The sequence below is a fragment of the Cydia pomonella genome, chromosome 17 (assembly GCF_033807575.1).
Source record: "Cydia pomonella isolate Wapato2018A chromosome 17, ilCydPomo1, whole genome shotgun sequence".
NCBI lineage: Eukaryota > Metazoa > Arthropoda > Insecta > Lepidoptera > Tortricidae > Cydia > Cydia pomonella.
The window spans coordinates 19140230-19162584 of NC_084719.1; positions in this window are offsets into that span (position 1 = coordinate 19140230).

Genomic DNA, 22355 nt, shown 5'->3' on the forward strand with positions numbered 1-22355 from the left:
ACTTCTCTCTCACTACATATAAAATCCAATCTGTAATGACGACACAAATACATAGAAAATGACACACGTCAAAGAGAAATCTTGCACACCTCGATCTTTTTTTGTGTACGGACGAGTCACAACATGCACCGCCATAGGCACAGTTGTGCCAATGCTTTGGCAGACGGGAAAATGGTATGAATGCCGTCTCCCTTCCCTGTGTTGCTCGAAGCTTTTACTATTAAACAATCCTGTAATATTTATATCTACATAAGTCAGATCACCAACTTAATATAATTATCATCATTATTTTAGCCTCCTGTCGTCCACTGCAGAACATATCCCTTTTATCCCGGTCCTGGGTCCCAACCAGAAGTGCCCCGCAATTTTACGAAAGTAGTCCACCCAACGAGCTAACAGACGCCAGGCACTTCTTTCATCCGAAAGTGGCTACCAATCCGTTATTATTTTAGTGCACTCTGCAACATGCCTCGCCCAATTCCATTTAATCTTGGTAATGACGTCACCCACTGAACGCTTAACATGTAGAATTCTACACAGTAAAACTCGCTTAAGAAGATTTGAAGGGATCACGCCAAAGCTGCCGGGGCACGCTAAATCAAATAAACGTGAAATTGTAAACATATTTTAAGGTCAACATAATGTACCTAAAATGGCATATTACGAGGGAAAATGCATTAAACGTAATCATATTAAGCGGGTTGTACTGTTTGTGTAAATATAGAATAAATAGAACTTTTTTATTCCTAAACACACAAACAGTCAATAGACATAACGTAAAAGAGAACATAGTGGAAATAAAGTTTTTTTTTTAAGGAAAAGAAATATAAAATAAACCGGAATAAATTACACAGTAGACAAACTTATACAAAAAAGGCATACAACATGATGTCATACATAACACTAAATTAAAATGTAATTGCACGGACGAACCGATCGTACCTGTACCGGTCCGGTCGTATCATATCGTAGCGCGGCATTAAACGTGCAATATATGTACAGTACTGCAGAAATATTTGACTGTTTCCGCATACAAACTTCCATGCACGGGCTCTATTACCTCTGCAGTTGACTGTAGGTACATGTACATACAAATGCCGAGCTTCGTGCCCAGCAAAACGATATGCGGAAACTTTATTCGAATCAGCCAATCATGCAGCGCACAAAATCAATGACAAGTCAAACAATATCGACCCGAATCTCTTTTGATTGCCAGCCGAGTTTTCCCTTAGTTCTCTACGCTGTGTCAGGAATGAGCAATACCTAGGTTGCTACTATAAATACTGTTCGAATTTGAATATTCAGACACTTGTAGTCGTCCCTAAATGGTGTTAACACTGAATAGTAAATGAATAGTAAATCTATACCTACTACTTTATTTATCCCTATAAATAATATCACTAGTAGTTTTTATCTATTCATAGAACCAGTAATTATTCTATTCTCTATCTAGTTATTTTAAATAAACAAAGCTTGATACATTTTTCTAGTAGGTTTCTCTAATTAGGTCTATTCCTAGTTAAAATAAGACTCGGCAAAACATAAATTAGATGTAATATGCGATCCTAACGAAATAACGGTACTTTCAGTCAAATTCGAAGAATGAGATACGATAACGATAAGTTCTGGTTTAGATAAGTTCTCATTAAGATATTGTTTGTATGTCGTATAATTGATAGAAGCAGCTCGATTCGGGCAACCAATGTCACTTTGACGTTAGAAATATCGTAGATAGATCTTATTGGGATCACAACGGAATCGAAATTAACGTCAATTTTGACATGTCGTTTAGCTCTCGATCTTTTAAAGATCTTTCCAAGATCTTAAACGTGTTTTCATCATTCTTCGAATCGAGCCGTTTTTCTATGAAATTCCATTTCGGAAGAAAACGCTATCCACTAACTAAATCTATTTGATTTTGATGTCGATCGCTTCAGCATAATATCTTCTAGGTTTCGCTTTTGAAAAAAAAAAGTTTTTGTTTAGTAAATAAAAAAAAAGGAAAAGTTATAAACCTAGTTTTTCATAGTGTCAATATCATACTAAATAATCATGGAGAATGGGAAATATTTAGATCATTTTTCCTTTTTTGTAATGGACGAGTTCGTGCTATACTTCCCTATTAAGACCATTGTGAGTTTGTGATAACGACTCAACGAACTAAGTATTTTTCACTTTTACATTTTCTAAACTTAACGCGAGATACAGCTCACAGAGCCACTAGTGTTTAACAAATATCTGTAAACGAATTGAAAGCCTTTCATGTCAAGTTATTCTCAAATTCCATAACATTGAACTATGCAAAGTTGACATTATGCCAGATCCGTCATTCATAATGTAAATATTAAGATGAAAGTGAGAGGATAGGCACTCGTCCCAGCTCTTATTTGCTCCTCGATGCCAATGCAAATACAATGTTACTCTGAATTACAATTCTATGGGTTCCCCGCCGTTTTCTGCTCATTCCATCTTGAATTCGGAGAACATGGAAAAAACGTGTCACGTTACCAATGTTTACGATATTGAATCTATAATCGCGGCGCAAGTTCTGCCTTACTGACATTTTTTCGGTTCCTTGATTCCGATTTGTTGGTAAAGGGTGTAAATATCGTGGAAGAGGCAGCCGTAACAGACTTGCAGGCCAATTGGATCTGTCAGTGTCAATACTGACATTTTTTTAACCAAAAACGTCACTTTTGACATTGTCATATTAATACCGGGAAACGGTATACTAAAACTCGAATTGGCCTATGGGGTAGCTTATTTGTTTTTTTTTATTAAATTTATTATGAATGCAAGAAAATTTTAAGCGAAAAAGGATTCACGGTTGACATTTTATTTCAAAATAAAAATACCAAATAATTAGCAAGCTTTATTATTAGAAGTTTTTAGAATAGCGTAGAAACTTTTGTAATAAAATGGACTTTTGTTGTTTTCTCCGTGGACTTTTCAAATTTTGAATAGATAAGTAAAAATCATATAAGTCGCGAAGCGTCTGATTGACGTAACTGGTGACCGAAGAGCTGGTGGCTTCCTCGCACAACTTATTAGCATTTCGATACAACGAACCAATGCCGCCAGCATCCTTGGTACAATGCCTCAAGGGCGTATTTTAGATTTAAGCTAGTTTTAGTAATAGCTCTGGATATATCTATTATGTAAATAAAGATCTTTCTAGTAAAAATTATTAATGTACATTGAATTATATTTTATATGTAGGAGTGAAGTGTTCAGAAAGACATTTCATATTTGAAATTTGCCCGGCTGTATTCGGTTTCAATTGCAGTTTCTATTTATCATGTTGTTGACATCCGTATCCACGAAACTGTTGCTTGTCGCTGCATTTCCGACATTTTAGAGCCGTACTTTGAAGCATTGAAACATTAATGCGCAAATGTACCTAGTTTCAACGGGTTTGCATTACATTTTTAATAAAGCAATCCAAACAGCATTGCATTGTTCGTAGTTTTAACCTCTCTGACGGTGTTAATTTATTTCAGCGGCAGCTTTTTCTAGATTGTGTTCTTAGTGCCTAATTGATAAATAGAATCACTAGGTAGAATATCATCATTACACAAACCGGTAGCAGGGAACGTAAAGTCCATTAAAAATTCTGTTCTAATTTCAAATTTGTTGCGCGCGTGAATACGGTAGGTACACTATTGAGTTTTTCATTGGTGGTTTCGGCTGTGTAAGTTTTGGTAGAAAAAAAACGTAACATTTCTATTAGCGTTTCATTAATGCTCAGTATATTCTCGTATGGTACACCCATACATTTTTGTACACACTTTCATTAAAAAATTGATGGCAGCTCTTATGAACTTAAGTATTGAATGATTTTATTTATCTTTTCTGTTCTAGAAAGTAAATAAAAACCGTAGGTAAAACATTTTAAATTAAGAATAAAATTAAATGTACTAAGTTTTCTTACCGTTACATTATAAAGCATTATAACAATCAACATGCAAACAAACAGAACGTAATTACTTCCAAAATTAGTATAAACTATTCAATTCAATAATAATGAAAAGGATACCGCATGCGTGCCGGCGATAAATCTTCTAGAATAATGCCTATTGCAGATTTTGGTCCCGAGATATTCGGTGCTGTACCCACAGCACCACGCAGGATACAAGAACGGCTTAAGAGATTAAGAATCTCTATGAAGTTACACCCTTAATACAATGAAATCTCCAAAGCAGTATCAATAACTGCAATACGATTGTACCTATTTGGTTTGCTCATGAATAAGGATACTGATGCCATCATTTACGATTCTAGGAACATTTATGGCTGCATGTAATCCGGTGGTATAGTAATACAGTTTCGGCCACGGATTTGTGACCTAATCGTGATTGTTGCTATCGTGTATTAGTGTTGTTACGTTTGATTTTCAGGACTCCATAGAGGCAAACGAACATTATGTTAGTTTTGCGGTTTAAATTATGTACTTTTAGTTTAGTCTCGTGACATGTTTAGGACATTTTCAAAAGAGCACTTAGTATTTGCCATGACAAATCAATTTAATTTGTCAGTCAGTCCATCCATCCGTAAAAAAAAAACTGACTTGGAATTTGTTAATTTTAGAAAGCTGTTATGCAAATAATGTAATATTTCAGAGCTAGACCTCTGCATCATTTTTTTGCATTTAATAGCTACGGTAGCTTATATTATAGGTACTTAGAGTGACTCGACATATTCTTGTTCATTAATATTCATACCTACTCTTTCTAATAATACCTTAAGTGATGTACCTACTATTATCGTTTACTTACATACGACAAAGTTGCACTGAAAATTGGGCCACTGTGCCAAGACAGCATATCTCAAAGTCTAACATTTGGAGAAGCTACGTTGCTCTAACAGAATTTATAGCAAGCGAGTTGGAACTATGTTGCTGACCGAGCGGCGAGTTCAGTCATAATGCTCGAGCGTGACAAAGCACGAGCGATTCCAGCGAAGTAGAAATGGCTCCAGGAGTAATGTTAGTGTAAATCATATCTCAATAAATGTCGAATAGTTTTTTTGGGAATACGATGTATTTAGTAACATTTGGAGAAAAAAGCGAAAATGCTGAAATTGCTATACATGATAAGCAAAGTCGGGCCGTAAAGTCAAACACATTACACAAATAAGCTTATTGGCTATAATATGTGAAGTGCGTGATGGGGGTACTACAAGTGAGGACAAGCGAGGAAGAAATAGGTACTATTAAACATGCTATTTCACACAACTTTGAGAATAAATATTATTATATTGAATAATTTACCTGACCTCTCAGGAGGTTACGCACCCACCCAGGACCCAGACGCAGTTTTTTGTTGTAGAATTTAGAACCTTTTGTTAATTAATGGAAGTTCAGATTGTGGAATATGTATAAAAAATTGTACCGGAGATCTTCGGAGGCTAAGATTGCATATACCCGAGAAATTGGGACGGGAATAGGAGGAGGACGGGTAGCCTAAAAGGTCCAGGGCATGATACGCGTAATTTGGAAGACTGGTTCGAATCCAGCCTCCGCCACTAGAGGGCTTCGTCACTTTTTAATATGTATAATGATATCTATTTCAGCCTATACTATTTGTCAATCTTTGACTGTCAGATACTCGTGTCTAACGTGTTTGATAACTTCTAGGGTGCACAAAGTGAATGCAAAAAATGTAGTCCGGTAGCGCTCTAATAGGTAAAATAATTTACAATATATAAATTGGTTTACATTTTTGCGACAGCCGCACTATCGCGTCTCGGTTGCAGATTCATTGCCCCAGCTGAATCGGCGTTTCCGATCACGTCGCGGATCGCCTTGTGGTGAACCCATTACAATGCTTTCAATTTAGAAAACAGTTTACTTTAAAATATGTTTTCTTGGGATTTGATTCCGTCTGCGACGGTTGGCCTGGACATAATTTTCTAGATTGGATATTGGGGAATGTATTTGTTTCGTTCCCAAAGTAGGTACCGATTTTTATTGTGTTGTCTTGGATTTCGTGCCAAGAAGGTAGAAAAGGAACCCGACTGCGACTCTGGCCGTCTGTCCGTCCATCTCTCTCCATCACAATCGCTAAATATCTCGAGAACTACTTAAGCCTAACGATTTGAAATTTGGAGTAGTTATGAACAACGCTAACGCAGACACGTCGAAAGTATTTTTTTATTTACTGTAAATGCCCAATATGAAGAGGGGGGAAATATTTTAAAGTCTTGTTACCAGGAGTCGGGTATCATTTGAGCTAAAATTTTACATATTGAAACTTTTTTTTTGTAGTGAAAATAATTGATACCTAAAGTAAAATGTAAAGAAAATACCACTCTTCCCCCTTATCCCCGAAGTTTACCAACAAAAAAATATGAAATTTTTACATAACATTAACATTATCATAAGTATTATAGGAAAAATTTAATCACACCTCTATCATGATAACTTTTCCAAATTATCACATTCATCACGGCTATTTACATTAAAGACATCATAATTTATTAAATGCTGTTTGTTAAGGTTGTGTATTTGTAAAAACCGCATTACTCGTATATGTATTCATAACTTATTTCCATTGTGTAACCAATATTGTTAATTACATTCAGGTAATAATCCCAGTTTTCGATGTAATTACATTAGTTGACAATGTTGAAACTTTGTCTTTCTTCAGTCATCAGTCTTTTATCAACAAAGGCTGTTTATAAAGTACTTTTCATATAAGTTCTGCTTTTGATCGAACCTTAACGACCTCAGCAGCCTAAATTCTCTGCCTACGTATTTCCGCATATTGAACATTTTCATATAATATTTTACAAAAAACACGGCTTCATTATGCATGGCCCGTTTTCGTATCAATCAACGCCGTGGAGTCACGTATTGGAAAGAAATGCGAATGAGAATAAGAATATTCGACGTCCGTACTTGGCAGCTACTGCTATTGCTCGGCCCGACCTACACATATTTCGCTCTGGCTAACCAGTATAAAGATTCTTCTTCTTCTACCTAGCGTTATCCCGGCCTTCGCCAGGGTCCGCTTTCCTACTTGCTTTCCTCCACTTTGCACAATCCTGGGCGTCCTCCCGTTTACGCTCATATCTGCTTTCACGACATCGAGCTATCGCTTTTTTGGTTTTCCGTGGGGTTGGGGGCCGTATATCATACTCATATCTCTAACTAAAATATCTGCAATCTATTTCGGTACACGGCGGAAAGAAGTTGATAACTTGAGATATCAAATTGAAATTTTTTAACTTAAAATAGAATTACATAAGGTCATATTTCTTCAGTTTTCTATCTCGAGTTATCAACTTTTTCCCGCCATGTACGGATTTGTGCTTATACACAGTGTCACTAATAAAATATTTCTTTTTCATACATTCAGGTACAAACTTACGTCTTGACGTTTCGACGTGCGGCCATTTTGTTAGTAGCGCTTTAAAGGAACTTTCGAGTCTTATTTCCCATTTTCTTATTCCTTTAAAACATACCAAAATATACTTTTTTCCTCGGAAAAACTTCAGCTGATTCGTGATGCCCGTACCGCGGCCGCGGCCGCTACAAGACGTTCCAAACATCTATGATGTCTTGTAGCGGCCGCGGCTTGGGGCAGTGTTTGTCGAACGTTAATAAGAATTGAAAATATTGAAAATTAACCATAACGGACAGTTACAGTTTACGGTTCAATTTGTAATGGTTTGATTTAAATAAATTTCAATTCTAATTAATGTTCGGCCAACACTGGTTTGGGGCAACCTGCCGCAGCCTACGGAGCATACTGTGCAACTGACGCAGCCTTAAATATATGCCTCAAAATAAATATTTTTGCCTAAAAATAAAAATGCCTAACCTATTATGAGAGCTGCAGCTGTACGTAATTGAAAATGGTTGGCTTAGTCAAAGGCTCGTCGGCATTCATCGAGCCGAAGGAATAACGCCCTGAATTCACAGTCCGTAAAGCTCAACATTTGGACGTAATAGCTTTTATAAATTTCCAATACCATTGTTATTGCCCGGCAGCGAAGGGATGCGGTCGTTGGACCGATATAATGTACTTATTATACAGTCTTCCTTGTCTTTTACAAGTACAAATAATCTGTGTTTATTACGCGTATCGGGCGTTTACGAGCGGGGATAGTAGTAATTGTCTTTATTGACTAAAATACAACGACGACGATGGACGAATTGACTTACAAAATACATGTTATTGGCGCTGTAATCGAAACAAAGACGGGTGCCAATTCTATTATAATAATTTGATATGGCTTTTCGCATTTTGATACCAGCTTGAGTCCACCATCATTAAGTGGGAAAGAGATGCCGTATGACACGACTCTTGATGGTATTTCGTGTGAACCAATTAGCATTAGCGGCTCACACTGATTGGTGTAGTGGCAGTAGCGCAGGCTGACTCATGGTCGCGTCAAAATAAGGTGAAAATCATATCAAAATGTTAAAACAGAATTGGCCTCACGGTTAAGTATTGATATTTCCGATTTAATAACAACAGCAATAAAGAAGAAATGGGAAACAAAAGAGGAATACGTATGCTGAAATATTTATTAATTAAGCTTTAATGACAATTGCCGTCAAAAGCCATTGTTCGAGGCACAATTTCGAGTAAGCAGATTTACACAACTTATCTTTTTCAATGTATATTGGCAGTTTTGTTGTTCAAGTGTACTGCATTTTCTATTGTTCCGTTTAGGAAACGGATTTTTCCAATTTGTTTTAAACAATGCGTGCGGATGTATCCTTTTCCTTATTAATAATGTTGTTAATATTATACTTGCCAAGGATGTAATTATGGATATTTCTTGCAAAAACGACTGAACGAGTTAGCGGTTGTAGCACGGTCGCATTTTTATCATTTGTCACTATCCCTGTCACTTTCGCACTTACTTACTCGTTAGAACGTGACAGGCAAAGTGACAATTGATATAAATGCGACCGAGTTACAGCTACTGGATATTGCAAATTATAATTTTGGTCATAAAATAAGACATGTAATGTTGAATAAATTGAAATTGAAATTGACATACCATAATTTTTGCTATCCCAAAATCCTCTGAGAGGGTAAAATGGGGATTGAAAGTTCACATGACTGAGCATGAGGAGAGATGGGGGTAGGGAGGATCATAGCTAAAATTACACGTTCACATCAAAATAACTAGCGGGATCTATACTGTAAAAATCGCCGCCGTAGGAATAAGTCAAACTGCTGTTACGAACTGTAGGGCTAAGATGGTCGGCTCTTTACCATTTGTCACCATGCCTGTCACATTCTAACAAGTATATAAGTGCGAGAGTGACGCATGACATGACAGGTGATAAAAATACGATCATGATACCGCTACAGCACATGTACAAGGTTGAGCGTTTTATACAACAAAATAGGATTAAACGTCTGATGATTCGATAGACGAATTGAACTGGTATCAAATCAAGTCTAAAAGCAAATGAGGCGTTTCGGGAAATCAAGTTAACCTGTATGTTCGTGTAGAAATACCAGTCGGTTGAGAATTGATGAACTTTAATAGTATTTTTCGACAATTCTTCATTTTCAGAAATGATAGTCTGTGTTTTTATAATTATATTTATGAAAAGACCAAAATAAAATTATGAAAATTAAGTTGATAAGAGAAGTCAGTTATGCATCTTGAATCGATTATTTGCTTGCGATAATGAAAAAATGATTTCGTCTTTTATAGTTCCAAACCAATTTACCAGTTGCCAAAAAAGGTTAATTAATTAAGTATGTGCCATTGCTGGGCTATGACCTCCCTCTCTTTCTTCCACGCGTCTCGGTCTAAGGCAATATTAGACCAATCTTTCCAAAACACGTCAATATCGTGCCGCCACTTCCTTCGAGGCCTGCCGTGACGCCGCACTATGTTTGGTGTCCACTCGGTAGTTTGCTTGGCCCACAAGTCGTTTGGCATGCGGCTGATATGTCCAGCCCAGTCGCATTTAAGCTTAGCGGCTGTCATGGCTACGTCGGCTACTTCGGTTTTGGAGCGAAGGTGAATTTCTGATTCTGTCAGTCAGTTTGTCACCAAGAAACCAAAGAACCAGCCGTATAATAAAAAATAGCAGACCAAAAACAAAATTATAACCTTGTATCACTTTATGAAAAAAAAAAACAACAGAAACAAAATGCTCACGCAGGACATCCTTTAGTTAATAAAACTTCTCATGCTGCACATCTGGCCGACGTTTCGATAGAAACGAGCGTGCCAAGGCCCAGCACTTTCCCTAAAACACCGCACTAAGGGAAAGAAAGTTAATCAAACGTAAACTTCACTTACTGGCCAGAGGTCGTACATTTTGAAGGACCATTACATAGCCGATGGAGTGACCCATCAATTTGGTCCGATGCCGGCCGCAGCGGTTAGCGGGACTGCGTCCGACATGTGAAACGTTTTATTACGGTTCAGGAAAAACCGTTACAATAACGTAACTTAAGAGCACTTAGCTAAGGGGCTACTTATTAAGTAGTAAGGAGGCTGCTCAGCTGCTCAATTGTTTGAATGTTCTGATGACTGGGTGGTTGGACTTAAATTCAAACTTGTAAATTACATTTTTTTAATTTGGACACTTATGTTATTTTTACTCAGAGTCACAAGCTCTTTCGATCGTGATATAAGAGAAAAAAGTGACCCAAGATTTTTACTTCCATTTCGTTACTATTTTATAGACTATTTTATAAACAGAATGGTAGGATTGAAAAATGTATGGCAATTGGGAGGCACTTTTTTTCTCCTATTAGTATCGAAATACCTCGTGATCTAAATAGAAAATAACATAACAATTATGAAATTTAAAGAAAGAGAAGTATACAATTTTAAATAACTTCGCTGTGTTTTATTAAACTCTGTTAACTTCAGGGTATGGCTTAAGTACATTTAAGTAAACTAAATGGCATAGTTATTTTTATATATACACGGGTAATATTTAACTCAACCAAACTATTGAAAATTTTGACATATCAATATCATTACGGATATTGATCGTTTGAGATTACGTACATGCGTTTAGAAGCACATGTATTAAATAATATTAAACACTCATCAATATAGAAACAGTCCCGAAGGCAAGTGTATACGCTCGTAATGTTTTAAATACATTACGAGCGTGTACACTTGCTGCTTGGCTCTCTAAAAAATAATAAATTTTATTATTTTTTATACCACGAGGGTGACGCTAGCAAATAAGCTGATAGCCAGTGTAAGGCAAGTGACCACTGCAAACTACGACCCGTTGCAAACCAGCAGTGGCAGCATGATTCCGTTTTTATCGCTTTTCACTATGCCCGTCACTTTCGCACTTACATACTTGTTAGAACGCGACAGGTATGATGACAAATGACAAAAAGCTGACCATCTTAGCCCTACTGATGAGAGGTGTTACCATAGACGCGTTAGATAAGACAATGATTCATTTGATTAAACATGGTACATTAAGTTGACATACTTAATAATCAGGGCCCTTATTCGACATGCTAAAAGTGACGTTTCGTGTTGATTTCCATTTGATGTGAGAAATATTGTGACTTGTCGAATTGCTATTATCACCACCTGTCAGTGAACAATATCCACACTAGAGGCGGGGCGTTGTACCGGAATAGTTTTTGGAACAGGTTATTTGTAATAGACTACTTTTAGCTTGTCGAGTATTTAAAAGTACAGACTTTGATTTCTGAAATAAAACAAATATGAAACTTTTATCACCTCGTACCTCCATTCTTACCGTTACTTTAGGTAAAATAAAATTTTGTTAACAGATGGTCGTCTGGGTGTCTGTTGTATCTAAAAATAATGTAATAATATATAACAAAAATATGACAATAGATTCATAGCCTTCACTCAAAACGTCACCATATTTCCGACCCTTACCGAAATAATAAGTCGATATTTGTATAAATAATCCTCATTTGTAAGACGCCTAAGCACGGCAAATACGTAAACTGCCTATTGGGGGTCATACTCGTAAAACTGGTATTTTAGACGTACTTTTGGTACGAGTAACAGAGACGTACTTTTGGTACGCAGTCCCAGCTCTAGTCAGGATTCTAGTTGTCAAATATAAGCGTGTCGAATACGTATTAGTTAACTGTCAAATGAAATTAGATCAACGGTAGACTTTTTTGTCGATGGGTATGGCTGCCATGTTTGGATTTATGACATTTAAAAGGGGATCCTAAGGCAGAGAGTAGTTTTTTCTGTACGATTTTGATTCTTCTACTGGACGCAAGATGGAGTTAGCTGCCAAATTCCGATCAGGCTGACGCAGCTAGGAAGAAAAAAGTTTTGTATGGAATTTGTTTCGCAAATCATTGCCAACGAAGAAAAAGAAAACGTCAGTGCTATTTATTCTGTCAAGTTTACATCAAGTCTACTGTCAGCCTAATTGCTTTGTTTGTTTTGAAGGCTTCAATGTTTTGTTCGGGTATTTCGTGTAATTTCTTTATTATTTAGTGAAAAAATTGAAAATAGTTAACCGTGATCAGAGTAAAGAGCGAGTTTGTTACAATGCCAGCGAGAAAACGGTTTACTAAGTGTGAAATATGTGGCAAGCGAGCCAGTCGAGAAAATCACGAAAAAAGGGATTTTATGGCGAAATTTCCCTTGGATGAAGTCTGGTAAGTATTGCTTTAGATACTTTTGACCTTATTTTGGGTCAGCAGGCTATAAACACATCGAAAATTAGATATTTTACATTATTTTTCGTTGTGAACTAGGGATGTACTATAACTATCGATAACTGAAGTTTTATTTGTATATCAGTGTAAATAATTAAATTAAATATGTGAAATTTCCTTAGAACTAGCATGCAATATGACCATAATTAATTCGTCGAAGATTAATAATGCATAAATTATCTATTACTTATGCATTAATGGTCATTAGTTAACATATTTTTTTTATCTAGTGATTATTTAATACATTAACCTAAAATGTAAGAAAATTAATCTCTGTTTTTATGATAAATAAAGAAATATTATAGGACATTATTACACAAACTGACTTAGTACTAAAGTATGAATGGCATGTGTTGTGGGTACTTAGACAACAATATATATATATATATACCCACAACACATGCCATTCATACTTTAGTACTAAGTCAGTTTGTGTAATAATGTATATATATATGTACATAGACCTAATTTATAAGTATTTATAAATACATAGGAAATACCCATGTCTCAGGAACAAATATTCATGCTCATCACACTAATAAATGCCCGTTCCAGGATTTGAACCTGGGACCATCGGCTTCATAGGCAGGGTCGCTGCCAACAAGGCCAGACCCGTTCTCATGATTAACAGACATATAAATACATAAAAAGTTAAAGCATTGATAAAGGGTTGTTGATAACTGGATGCCGAAAAACATGATTTATAGATGCATATTAGCGCGAAATAATCAGTTGATCATCTCATTAGCAAACACATGGAATATAAACTGTAGATAAAGTCATGTTTTTCCAAGGCTGTATGTTTTCAGATGCAGGCAGTGGGCCAAATTTGTTGGGAACGAAGACCTGATACATCTTCCCATAGAAAAGTTACATTTATTCAAACATGTATGTGCACATCATTATGAAAATCAAGCATTTAATAAAATAAAAAAACACGACTTAAAAACTGTATTAAAATAATTCGGGTCCACATTAAGCCCGACCAGATAGTAGTCCAATTAAGAACTATCCACTATATAACATACAACTTAAATGTGGACTCGATGCTAACCTGATTTCGAGTACAAAATTTGTAGACAGGAGCCTATGTTTCAACCCTCCCCATTTTATCGATATCGATAAGAATCGTAAGCGTGTAGCGTACTACACTATTTAAATCGCTTATGTTGGTACTATGGTTCTTTGACAGTTCTTTGTCGTACATTTTGGTAATGATTTGCGAAACAAACTGATTCCACTCGCTAGTATGGAAATCCCGTCTCTTAAAACGTAGTGATTATATGCTCTTTGACAATGACATGCAGTTGCGTCGATGTAGATCTATCATAAAAACGTACATGTGACGCATGTGACAATTGTCCAGGATGAAAAAAATATTTTGACAATTAACATAAAGCAATACAATACCACAAAATGTCAACAAGAAAACAGATTTATTATAAAAATACAAATTATATACAAAGCTTCATTTTAAAACCAATGGTCGTGGGTTCTAACCCCGGCTCTTAACAATGTGCATCTTGTAACATGTACCGATTGCTTTTCAGTAAAGTAAAATATATTATCATGAGGAAGATGGAGTATCCCCAATAAGGTATATTTTCCCCTCTGGGTTAGAAGGTCAGATAGTAGTGAGACAGGGAGATATAGTGAAGAATGCGGAAAAACAAGCATTTATTGTGTTGTTAGGCTAGTTTTTTTTTCAAAATTTGAAAACGAACGCAACAGCATGCTCAAAGCCCCCTGTGAGTCAGAATCTGTTAAATTTAGGCTTAAGACGAAACAGGAGCTGAGCCCGTACACAAATTTGAGATTTTTAGTTAAAAGGTAAAAAAAATCGCCGTCGCGCTGACGAGTGTGGCACCCCGTACCTAGCTAGAGACTATCCCTTGTGTGTGTACCAACAAACCAAATTTTAGACAAATATGATACGTCTTCTTCTTTGTCGTTGTACTCTTTGCAGAGCGTCGTGGTCAACTGCTGATATCAGGCGCAGATGTTGCTTGCCGTACGATTTCTCGCCATTTTTCGCGGTTGGGGGCCATTCTGGCAAATGCGTTCAGGGGACCCTTCATGGCAGATTTGATTTGGTCAGTCTATCGCATAGGTGGCCTTTTGCGCGGTCTTTTTCCGTTTGCTCTACCCTGCACCACTAGACGCTCTATGGAGTCGTTGTTCCTCCTCGAGACGTGACCGAAAAAACTGAGTATGCGGGTCTTTACGAGAGTCGGAAGGCGCTGCTTGATACGGAGTTCTTTAAGGATGGAGACATTAGTCCGAAACTCGGTCCAGGATATCCCCAGCATTTTCCTCCAGCACCATATTTCTAGGGCGTCTATCGTCTTCTCCTCTGTCTTTCGGATAGTCCAGGTCTCCGCAGCGTATAAGAATATAGGAAAAACGAGGGCCCGTACAAGCCGAACCTTCGTGGTGTTTGTGACGTTTCGGTGATACGTAGCCTATACGTAAAAACTAGCCAAGACAAATCCTTTATAATTTCAGGATTTTCTACACAGCACAGAACATGGCACCCATATAGATCTCAATTCCGTTGTCGGCGAGTCAACAACGACACATATTCTTAATATTGAACTTAATTGGCTCTCATTTCACATTTATGTTTTAAATTAATTATAGGCATAGACATACCATATCCTATTGTAAGTACAAAGTTTCAGAGCAATCTAGCTAGCCGATTTAAAATGAGAGCGAAACTACATTTGTATGGAGAACCGAATTTGCTGCGGACGCACAATGTAGCATAATCGGATTAGGACCAACCTCGAAATCTCTGTAACAGTCATGAAATTTATTATGTATATAAATTAAAGGCCCCTTTTTCCTGCCCAAACCATTTAACATTTGGGGACCTCGAGGAATCCGAGCCATATTGGAAAATGTGTACCATCAACACAACAGTCAACATTAAAACTTATTAAATTCGACACAAAAAAGTCCTCGATATCTTTGCGGAACAATACATCTTGTTATAGAGAATACTTGCTGAATCTAAGTTTAACGCTTATACACTTCCAGGGGACATTCTCTTAAAAGGAAACTCGGAGGAATATGAATTCTATTTTTAACTATACATTTGTACAAAGTAACCAAAGTAACCAAATAGTTCGGTACACCTTATATTTAGTATGGTGTACCGAACTATTTGGCCACTTTGACTGCTACAAAGTATTTGACGCTGACTGTACGTGGTCTACCCCAATATTAACATTTTACTCTACTGCGACTAAACCAGAAAGAAGGGTTATGGGTGTAAGTACTGATGTTTCAGTACACCCAGCAGCTAGGTATTAGGATACTGGACGGATTTTTTTAAATGACGTATCGTTAGATTCCTATTGCCATTCACAACCTACTTTTACTGGTTCTATTAAAGAAAAATCAATACAGCCGCCTTGAGAGGACTCCGAATATTAAATCATATTTTTTCTTCTAGCGCCTAAACTATTGAGCGGAGTACAGTAAAACAGACATCAGTAGATCCACAGTTAGTATACAAGTGCTATGCAATACAAAGTTACTAAAATTAACGGAAGAAAAAAGTTTAGGGCTAAATTATACGTCATTTAAAAAATCCGTCCAGTATCCTAAGCTACAGGCTGTCCTTAATCCTCAGTACTTATACCCATAACCCTACTTTCTGGTTAAGTTGCAGTCAAGTAAAATATTGATATTGGGGTAGATTATGTACAAATGTATAGTTAAAAGTGGAATTTTTATTCTTCCAAGTTTCCTATTAAGAGAATATCCCATGAAAGGGTATAAGGGCTAAATCTGGGTTTAGCAAGTATTTTTTAAAGCAAGATCATTTTTTTTCGCAAAGATGTCTAAAACTATTTTATGTAGAATTTTATAAGCTTGAATGTTGCCTTACACGATTATTGAATAAAGAACGTAGATTTAGAGTAAAACGCGAATTTCTCCTGGATGGTCCACATTTTCCAAGATGGCTGCGGTTCCTCGAGGTCCCCAAATGTCAAATGGTGTGGGCATGAAAAAGGGGCCTTTAAAGTATATACATACCAAATTTCATGACCGTTCAGACATTTCGAGTTTGGTCCTAATCCGACTGTGCTAATGCCACTATGTACGTAAACTGTAACTGTACTGCGGACTCAACCTTCACGTTATAATTTTTTAAGTATTAACGTTGACATAGTAACGAAAATAATAAACACGTCAATTGAAGTAAACAATATTATCATATGCAAGAAAATTTAGCAAAATAGGTACATTAATGATTAATATGTAAAACACCATGAATTATTGAATTAAAATTATGATTTTGTGTTAAAAAATATGAGACCAATGATACAGCCCGATTACACGGGCTACATATTAAAAATGATTATCATGGAAACAGTAAATATACACAGGTGAACAAAGTTATAGTAAAATAGGTGCATAATTTCAGACCTTGCCTGGCCCACCTGTACCACCTACCATGACCACGGCCGTCTCCTACTATTATTTTTTTCTAATAATATAGAATTTAAACCCTTAACTACATATTTGTGGCACTTGGGGTTGAATTTGAAACTCTAGGGCACTAGCGTGGCTCTATGAGAGCGCCTTATATAGGCTTCTGGTGACCAGAGGATCAGCATTGTTAACCAGCGCGGAAATGCACCCAGCCTTCTGAGCACCCTACCGAGCGACCAGAATATAGGGCAAATATTTTATGTATACGTTTTTGACTTAAGTGTTTTTATCATGTTTTATATTTAAACTTACAGATGTCGAACTACCAGCAAAGTTTTTGAAGAGGTGTAGTTTTTATATTTCCTGGTACCAAACTGATACAGGAAATTGGAACATCAGTAAATAATCTACACCGAAGACAATGAAATATAGTCACATAATACTTTAATGTTTTATTTTATTAAAGAAATCGGTAAAAAAATGTGTTAACTGATAAAGATAAATTTTATTTTATTTGTAGTTGAATAACAAAATATGTATTTAACCTCTTTTTAACATAGGAATTCTCTTTGTGTAGGTACATATAAATAATAGGTACTTAGGTCTTGGTAAGTAATATAGACAGTACAGTAGGTCTTATCTTAATAATTTGAGATCTCATACATGCGTTCCGATATATCTGATGGCGACTGTACATACAATGGGGTCGCATATATGAGTACAAAGAGCATTAAAATAGTTGTTGATAGACCAAGTGAGCGAGCTACTATGGTACCTATCTTCATATCAATTTTATGCATTATGTAATAGCGCAATACAGAAAAAAAAATTGACAAATGTAGTATTATTTTTATAGTAATAAAGGTTATTCATGAACAATCTCGTAATTTAAAAAAAAACGGACTTTATCTCTAAATCATATGCCTTATATTTACAGATGTGTTAGGTTACTACTTGGTTCGTGAACGTGGTTTAGAAGCAACTTGAGACTGGGTGCGGAGTAAATTGCATCAATTTTTTTTTACAATTTTGAGCGTTTATAGGAGAATATGTGGAGCGAGCATTATTCGACGTGTAGGTGTGGGTTCAACAAAAAGATCGCATGTCAATAGTTCTTTATTGTCGTTAAAATTCAATTAATAATCGCCTTTATCGACCATCAACTGTGTGGTCACTTTTTAATTAATTGACGTTGTCAGGTACAGTTTCACTACTCGCCGCCGCATTGTTCATAGCGCATTACTTATCCTATCGAATACAAGATGTCGCTGATTCCTGTAAACTTATGTTTAAAAAAAAAAGACGCTTTACTCTATGCCATATATTGTAGGAAAGGAAGGGTATTCCCTGTCGTACGTCAAAAAATCCAAGATGGTGCCCAAGCCCATGGACAAAAAAGTCTAGCAATAAAATCAACACTTGTCAAAATTTGACATTAGCAATCCACAGTCAGGTGACAATCAAATCAAACCGAACCACTTCGAGTTCAGAGCCATTTCAAACTATATAGTAGTAATAAACAAAGTTGATTTTTGTTTGATTATTTTTTCTATGAATGAGTTTTGATTGTTCCAAATGATATTATCCACAGTTGATAGAATCAACACTTGATACAATCAACATGCGATAGAATCAAGTGTTGATTTGATGTGGACGCGAAATTTGACAGTTGTGCATCTCGAATAAGGCCCCAGTATAAGCAGGCAGTACATGTTTAGCCAAGGGCAGCATGCAAATATCGGTCTTTAAATTAAACTATTTACATTAACAATCAGTTATTTACATTATATCCATTTTCCATTACAACTATAATATGAATTTTATTTTTATTTAATGTAAATTGCACATGAATAAAGTTTAACTGACCAAATTGTATATTACAGGCTTTTTAAATAGTTATTTAATTACTATTCGATGTCCAAATGCAATAATCAATTATAATTCAGTAGCTATTTAGATACAACGAGGGAATGTCGCCAGTATCCCTGGTTTAATGCCTCAAGGGCCTATTTCCTATTTCCATATTTTAAGTTCCATATATGTATATCCATTATGTATATTGTTATTGTAAATAAATAAAAATTATAATACCTACATATTTCGTCCAAAATTTTTCTAACTGTATACTTAAATACATTTATTTAGTAACCATTTCTTTATTTTTTTCATAATTAATGTCTTGCAATTTACGTTATTCTTCTGGTAACTTATCACATACAGTGATGTTTATGCCATCACAGTTATTTTTAAATAAAGCCAATCTGCATTATAGCATTAGCAATTTACACTCGTATTTTTGCCTAAGTCGTTGATGTTCCCAACCTTCTTAATAAACAAAGATTCCCTGTGCAAATGACTAAAACGACCTCATTTAAACAAGTCGGTTGTGTTTTGACAAGTTTGACAGTTGGAATTGGGATTTCTCTCAACTCTCAATATTTTAGTTTGATTTCTATATAAATTTGCTTGAAATCGGAATTCATTAGCATTTCCTTATTGCTCTAGTTTATCGACCGAAGTAACTAGATTCAGACCAAGATAAGTTGGCAGCGATTTTGATGGCCCAGACAGCGCAAGTGTTATGAAATTATGACGTTTACTTAAGACTTGCACAGGCTGGGCTATCAAAATCGTTGCCAACTGAGCTTGGTTGGACTATACTTTAAATATTTGTTTATCGTATTTAACAAAGCATTTGAAATTAACGATACAACGTGCGGGAAAAGAACCAAAAGATTTTATTATTATTTAACAGTCTTTAAATTTTATTTGATAGTGGATTCCTGATCATATTTAAAGACTAAATTGTTAACTATTAACTTTCCTGGAATTTGCCTAGTTTCAGAGTTAATACCAATTAAAAAATAATAAATTCGATGATATACAACTAATTATATACATATATACAATAAATTACTTATAGGTGTTCCAAAATTGAAGTGCTTACCTTGTGGTAAATTGTACAAGATGTCTTTAGTCGCGCGTAGATAAGCGACAAGCTTATGTTTAACAACCAGTACGACAAAGATGAATAACATTCTAAAATTAATCAAAAATAACACCTTTCTTCGTAGGTATAGAAATAAATATGAAAGTATTTTTTGTGTTCCTTTTGTATAAGTATAACCTATCTATAGTTATATTAGATCCTTGCCTATATAACAAGTGTAATGATATAATATCGTTATAATAATAATAAATAAATAAATAAATAAATAATAAATAAATATTATACGACATTATTACACAAATTGACAAAGTCCCACAGTAAGCTCAATAAGGCTTGTGTTGTGGGTACTTAGACAACGATATATATAATATGTAAATATTTATAAATACTTAAATACATAGAAAACACCCATGACTCAGGAACAAATATCCATGCTCATCACACGAATAAATGCCCTTACCAGGATTTGAGCCCGGGACCATCAGCTTCGTAGGCAGGGTCACTACCCACTAGGCCAAACCGGTCGTCAAATCGTTGCCTATATAAGTCCACATATATCCTGTTCCAAAAGTTTAGATGTCTAATACTCTCTGAACATTAAAATTTCCTGCGTTATTTTCACCTGTCAGTTTTGATTTAGTTGTATTTTCTTGTTAAAATTTACACGGAATAGCTTTTAAGGAATACCGGCAACTGTTGGCTTTATAAGAAGTTCAACTTAATTATTTTCATTGAAGGCTACATTGAAATGTATTTATGTCCAGGTTTTTATGTTTCATATTTTATTATGGAAATATTTTTTGTTAAATAAGTATAGTATAATACACACGATGGAATTTAATAGGTGACCAATAATCTATTTTGCCAAATTAGGCCTCGATGGCAATCACCTTTAATTCACCCGAAATCAAACAATGGATTCTCTCATAGGAAATATAAACTTCGGACCAGCCGAAATGTATGAATCAGCCAATTTTTTGTGATGATGTATTTCTGTTGCCGCTGTAAGTCTGACTCGTTATTATAGAACGGAACATTAATATTCAATGTCTAAGTTAAAATTTCATTTACATTAAAAGGGCTCGCACCTACTTAATCAATAATCAATAATAATTAATTTGGCTTAATCTTCCTAGTTTAGCCCTTTGCGTGACTGACACAGAATGCCTTAAAGCATTAAGAGCCCTTATTCCTTGGAGCATTCTCCGATTTCACGAAATAACGCTCGATAGATGGCGTTGGCGCTCGGTACGCGAGCGCCGGCAACGCGACGCGCGTTTCAATGCAGACTAGAATAATCTTGATAGTTTTCAATATAATTTCAAGCAACATTAATTTTAGTGTTATATGATATCATATGGGCACTCTTTATTTTATTTTATATGCACAGTAGTTTTTTTTTTATGTACTACTAAGTGTACAGACTACAGAGTGTACTACAACCCTTGCTCTTTATTCTGTCTCTTTCACACCAATGGAAAATGAAAAAGTTAGGAAATGACTGCAGGTATAAATTAGTACATTACGATACAAGTGCGAAAAATAGGAAATTCGAAACGAGTGGCGATAAATTAAAACACGACCGAAGGGAGTGTTTTAAATCGACACGAGTTGCGAATTACCTATTCGCACATGTATCGTACAACGTTTTACAGTACATATGGCCCTTTAAATGTTCGACACAGTAACGTAATATGCTACTTCTCGCACTAGTGCTATAAAGTAGCCCCATATGTACTGTAAAAAGTATATTAGTGCGATAGAGAGACAGATAGTGTTTCGTTGTCGTGACGTAAAAGATTGTCATGTTGGCCACACACTTGCTTGGTGCCTAGCCAAAATACCAATCTTTTGCGTATATTAGTGCGATAGAGAGACAGTAGTGTTTCGTTGTCGTATCGTAAACGATTGGCATGTTGGCTACGCACCCATGATACCTAGCCAAGAAGCCAATCGATTGCACATATTAGTGCGATAGAGAGACAGATAGTGTTTCCTTGTCGTATCGTAAACGTTTGGCATGGTGGCTACGCACCCAGGCTGCCTAGTCAAAATGCCAATCGTTTGCGCACATTAGTGCTATAGAGTTTCAGTTTTATTTGAAATCACGTTAGGGTTTGTATTATTATTTTTGACCCGAATGAAGTCCATCCAGGTTCTCATGATGGAGTCAGGAGTTAGTCACCAGGAGGCCTACCGCGAACCACGTTCGACGTGTTGCCTCTCTGTCGCACTTGTAAATTCGTACGTAAGTGTGATAGGGAGGTAACTCGTCGAACGTGGTTCGC